Consider the following 5931-nt stretch of genomic DNA (forward strand, 5'->3'; position numbering starts at 1 on the left):
ACAGCTCGGTAATGACGGAGCAGTGCTGCTGCTCCTGCTGTGCGACTGCTTGTGTGTGCACAAGAGAAAGGACAGGGATTACAGAAAATGAAAAGAGGACTAGAGCTGTGGTTGCAGATCTAAATGAAGCATGGGCTTAGACTCAACAAGTGTGTGTGTGTGTTTATGTGTGTGAACATGTGTTTCAGTTGTATTTCTTGGCTGCTTCATCTGGTCTTCATTTGTCCACAAATGCTTGGCTGCTTCTGTATCTTAATGTCTGCGTGTGTGTGTTTGTGCGTAGGTGTGTGTGTGTGTGTGTGTGTGTGACATTTGTAAGTCATGAAAAAACATAGCATTGTGATGTGTCAGAGTTACAGACAGGTGGGGAGCTCTTTGTATGTTACAAGTCCAAGTAGAAATCAGTGGTAACAACAAAATCGTACTATTCATTTGACCAACATCTCAGCTCTTTCAACAGTCAGTTAAAGCTTAAACTCAGGATTCTAAGCTTTTGATATATTTTGGTAAACATGTGTACGATGACTAGACCATAAATCTTGATTAATGGTGTCTACAGCCAGTAAGGCAGTTTCAGATGGATTGCAATGAAATGTTGTGCAGACATTCCTGCTCCTAAAAGCATTCATCCTGATGGCTTTGGCAATCCTCCGACTTTTTTCCTGTAGCACCATCATGACCCTCTCTTTTATGGTTTTGAGTGAAATGTCTCAACCACTATCGATAATAAAACATGTTCCCTCAGGGTGAACTGTAATAACTTATAATAACTACCAGTATCATGTCAAACGTTAAGCATGCTCAGTATTTTCATTTCTGACGTGATTCTTGCATGACTAAAGGCATTCCTGTCGGCTTCAGCTGTACTTTTTGTTAGTGCACAGCTTAGTGTTAATAAAAGTCTTAACATACAAATGTTAAGAGTTGTACTCAATGCCATGCTCCTCACAAAGCTGCTGATGTGGTTGCAGGTTTAGCGCTGTTTATCTGTGAGAAAATATAAATGGGGATTAGTGATAGCGATGTTTGGACGCCTCGGACGTCTTCATAAACTCACTGACCAGAAAAAGAGGCCAGTACAGCAGGTAAAAGTTAGCTTCACCTCAGCTGTCACAGGTTGCCTGGATGTGTCACAGAGCCAGTGTTTTCTCCCACATTCACTAAAGAAAACACGTGTGAATCATGTAAGTTATCTTGAATGCAAATGATGGGAAGCATTTAAAATATGTGTGTGTGTATTTCACCTCTTTGTGGGTGCCCACCTGCACACACACATGTAGAGCACAGGGCTGGTTCTCAGGCTCTGTAGTAATTTGGGGTCAGAGTTTGGGCCCCTCGTCAATCAGCAGGTCATTAGAGCTCTTTAATGACCTCCTCATCCTCTCCTTTCCTCCCCTCCCCCCTTCATCTCCTCATCCACTCTGAACCTTCTCGTCTTCCTCCCTCGTACCCTCAGGGTCTCCGTTTGGTTCAGTTCTTATTTTATTCCCCGTCTGCTCTCCTCTGGACCTCGGGAGTTAACTATCCCCCCATATTCTCTGCCTCGTTCTCTTTCTCCTCCTGTTTTCATTTCTGCTCGAGGGGAAGTGAACTGGCTCGTGGTGCAGGTCTGCACTTTTTCACATGTGCCTAGGTTCGGTTCTCTGGAGTCTCTCAGGTAACAAAAAGGCCAGAGTGTTTCTGTCCCTCACAACTTTTCTGTTTATCTTTCTTCTTTCCGATTTCCTCTCAGTCCTCTCAGTTCCAATTGTAAAACCTTTATCTGTTTCTCTCTCCTTTCCTTGACTTTGTTGTTTCTTTTGGACACTGAATGATTTGCTAGCAGTGCAGCTCCATCCCTTACATGTGTGTCAGACAAAGGAATCATTTGTCAACATGCCAAACCAAGTCCAGAAACAAGGATTTCATTTGAGACTGATGCCTTATTTTATTGATTTCAATTGTTTTGTATGAAAGCTTTTCTAAAACGTGCTTGATTACAAACTGAATGGCTGTCAGACGACAGGTGACATAATGTACCAGATACAAATTTGTGGCGGTATAAATGTTTTTCACTTTATTCATACATGACTGTGGTACAGACGCATAGACACTTACGCCCCCAGCAAGAGATCCCCTCTGGAGGCACTCCTTTCCATCTCAACAAAGGTAAAGTATTTTCTCATTGAGACCTTTCTGTTCCAGAGGCTCATATGTGGATGTACAGTACCAGGGTGGTGTTTGGCTGCACGCTGTCTTCAACGTTCACAGGCCAGAACCTAACTTCACCAGGTGTTTATGCCTTATGTTCCTAAATAAGAACAAGGAGGTCAGAACCTTTTCTGTGGAAAAAGAAAACTCAGAAACCTGATGGTTTATTGTCAAACTAAACCACTAAATACAGTTAAGCTAAGGAAACAGGCTTTTGTGCTTTATCCCAAGGACCACAGTGCTAACTTCACATTTTAAGTTAGGTGTAGTCATACTTCACAATGGCAGAATCTCCATTGACGAATACCTCAAGTGAGTGAACAGTTTCATCACCTACTGTCTCCATTTTTTAAATCCTGTTCTTTTGGGTATATATTGAGTTCCATTGAGGACTCTACATGTTTGATGTTTTCTTCTCACATTATTGCTGCAGCTTCCCACTTAGCTCCATGACTTTCGCAACAATTCTGAAGCATATACGACGAATGGACATGGTTTGTAACCCCCCCCCCCCCCCCCCCCCCCCCCACCATCCCATTTCCATGTCATGTGGAAGTAATATCAGCTCAAATGTGCTCCTCATTAAAGCAGCGGCAGGAGCGTGTATGAACATGGTCAGGATATACAGACAAATTAGCCCATTTCCCCATACACACATGTACGCCAAAACTCACACACAGACACACATATAAGCATCAACACACATGCATGCAAGAACCCATTTTTTTATGAACACATGCTCACCAAATACACACTGCAAAAAGGTTAAGTAATCAACATTTTAACTGTGTGTTACACATAACAGAGTCAGAAATATGTGTTGGAATGCGCTTCATATCATGTGAATTTTTGTATGTTTGAGTTTGTACATGTGCCCATTGTGTCACGCGGAACCGGGAACTTGGACTTAGTGTAAGAAAGATTAGGTGAATCTGCTTTGCTCATACTTCCTTCGAGGTGAGTGCAAGAGTACGTTTGTGCGTATGCGTCTGTGTGTGTATGTGCAACGGAAGGGCTTGGTTTCCTGCGTCCTGATTGGACAAAGTCTAAGGAAACCCCCCTCTAGTTTCAGCTTCATTCTCTGTTGTCACACCTTTTCTTCACAAATAAATAAATGTCCGTAAATGCGTGTGTGTGTCTGAGAGAGACAGATAGAGAGGGAGGGTGCAGATATGGGGATGGGGTGTGGGTCAAGATTTCTTACTTTTATTTCACGTTTATTCAAAGCCTGATACTGACTGACACTTGTTAAACACTGTGCACGCTGTGGGCGCTGTGTGCTATGGTAACACTTTATAGTTTTCCCATAAAGTGTAGATATTTTGGCAGATTTGATGAGGTAGTTGTGTGTATACCATATATGAGCTCATACCATTAAAACTGGCCCCAGCTCGAACACCCACCATCAAACACACATTCACTCACTCACTCTCTGTTGTTCCTGCAACGGTTCACTGTTGATCCTGGTTCGGACCTGCTGAGTGTGACAGATGTTTGTTTGGACATTTGGTGAATAATAGTGATAGATATATACTTACGTGGATGGTTTGTGTGTGTCTGGCACTGTGAGGATAGAGATGTAATCTTGGCCAGAGCTGCAAAAGCAGAGAGAGGGAGAGAAAAAAAAAAAAAAAAAAAGATAAATGAGATAAACAAATTGCTCATTTAAGGTTCTGTGTACAAATTCTATGGGAGCAAAAACAGTGAGAACTGGAAGAAGGGAGAATAGGCGCTGTTGTGTTTTCAATCATGCTTTTATCGTGTGCTGTTCAGTGGTCCAAATGGCACCACTCACAGAGAGAAGCGATACTGTTACATCATGGGTAGGTCATAGCATGTATTTTCGCCAACAAAAGAAATAGTTCAGCATTGCATTCCATTGTAAACGGGGGAAATGGCAAATCGAAAATGACAAATTCAAACCCTGGCTGCTGTCTCACTGACTGTACACATAAATGTAAATGTCAATCTCTAACTTCAACTTGAAAGTGGAAAATGTTTCTCTTTTACATATAATGAAGAAAAAAATAACCCCAAACCACAACCAGTCAAAAAAAAAAAAAAAAAACTACGGAAAGAACAACTTTTAGCTGGAGCAGAGCAGCAGCAGGGTAGCTGCTGTAAAAGGAAGTGAACTGATGCTCATTGAATAAAACTCGCAAAGCCAACAGGTTGAATCTGCTACAGACAGAGACATATTTAGAAAATCCAGAAGTGTACAGGTTAAGGAAAAGAAAAAAAAAAAAAGATAGTGTGACAGAGAAAAAGGTTTGAGCTGCTGCGGTGAAGGATTGCAGGCCACTGAAGGGGCTGGGGTAGAGTACAATGTCACTCCCCTGTGAGCGCTCTGTCTCATGTCGACAAACCCACACATACACACACAGGCTTAACTAGGGGGTTAGTCGTGGTTGTGAGGGTGGGGGGGGGGACTGTGGTCTACATTCGGTCTGCCTGGTTTCCTACTCTTAATCACATTTGGGAAACTTTGCCCAAATCACTTTCTCCTTCCTCTCTGTCTCATTTTCAGCCTTTCTGCTTTTGCTTTAACTTTTCTTCCCCTCTTTTTTTATCTCCTCACCATTTTGGGGTTTTTTTTTTTACGATATTCACCAGAAAACTGCCTTAAAAAACGAATCTCGCGTTTCAGCCATTTCCCTCCACTTTCTGTATCTCTTTGTATCTTTCTTTCTTGTATTTCTCTTTCTTTTTCCCTTTTAGGAACTTCATTTTTGCCTTATTAGCTGAGCAGGATTTTCACTTATCCACACTCTCTCTGCAGTCTGGTTTGTGTCATATGGTTTATGAGAAAAGTGTTTGTGTGTGTGTGTGTGTGTGTGTGTGTGTGAGAGAGAGAGAGAGAGAGAGAGAGAGAGACATGCAGCCGTATAAAAGCAATGCATCACTTCCCCTTAAATACCAACGTGAACTAAACTAAACATAGCAGTGATACTTTTTTCTATGGCTGTCTAGTGTTTGCATGGGGGGGGGGGGGGGGGGGGGGGGTGATGAACTGATGATGTCTGTTTCTTTGTGTTTTTATCTGCGTGAGAACAGAAAGCAGAAACTGATAGTAGTCATGTACTTCATGGCTACTGTTGAAGAAGAAGGGCGAGACAAGTTCACTGGCAAGCACTGATGGATGAAACTGAGCTCAATAATTGTGATTGAGTACACAAAAGAGGCGACAAGGAGGGGTGACAGGTTTTATATTTGTGTCTGGCTATAACTGAGTTAATGATCAAACAGATGCTGGAGCCGAGTCTCACTCTCTCTCATTCTTTCTCTCGAGCTGACAAGACAGAGGCACTCAGCCTGGACTAATGCTGCCTTTTTACCTCCTCTTTTGTCTTCCCCTCTTCTTTTCACAACTCTGTTAGGTGCTTCATTAGTGGAGAAAGAGAAAGGGAGAGCGTGTGAGGGAGGAAGGACAAGAGCAAGAGAGAGAGCGAGAAAGGGATCACTGTGATCATTAACTTACAGACCGTAGCTCTTAAACTTGTCTCTGCCCCGTCCTTTCTTCTCCTGCACCACAACATATACGCCATCGTTCTCGCAAGGTCTTCCTGTCTGTCTCTTTGACATTCATTGTGTTTACATACGCGCAGGCAACCAGGTTAGTGGAACCTTTAGGTTAAGGCACGAAATCTGTTCCTCTGCAGCAGCTTCTTTGATGTAAAACCCCTCATTTACATGTAGCAGGCCTTCATTCTGAATATTTTAAGGAAAGTGACTGTCAGTTTA

The 5931-nt window shown here is 42.5% G+C and overlaps 1 long non-coding RNA gene across 1 annotated transcript; it reads right to left on the bottom strand.

Annotated features, from left to right (window-relative positions):
* Positions 1-2135: 2135 nt before the first annotated feature.
* Positions 2136-5727, bottom strand: LOC115053591 (uncharacterized). The gene is made up of 3 exons (XR_003841463.1): positions 5669-5727; positions 3729-3785; positions 2136-2290 (listed from the first exon to the last, which is right to left on the bottom strand). It is a non-coding gene; the product is annotated as an uncharacterized LOC115053591 (long non-coding RNA).
* Between the last annotated feature and the right edge of the window lie 204 nt (positions 5728-5931).

This window comes from Echeneis naucrates, chromosome 13, assembly GCF_900963305.1.
Source record: "Echeneis naucrates chromosome 13, fEcheNa1.1, whole genome shotgun sequence".
Lineage (NCBI taxonomy): Eukaryota > Metazoa > Chordata > Actinopteri > Carangiformes > Echeneidae > Echeneis > Echeneis naucrates.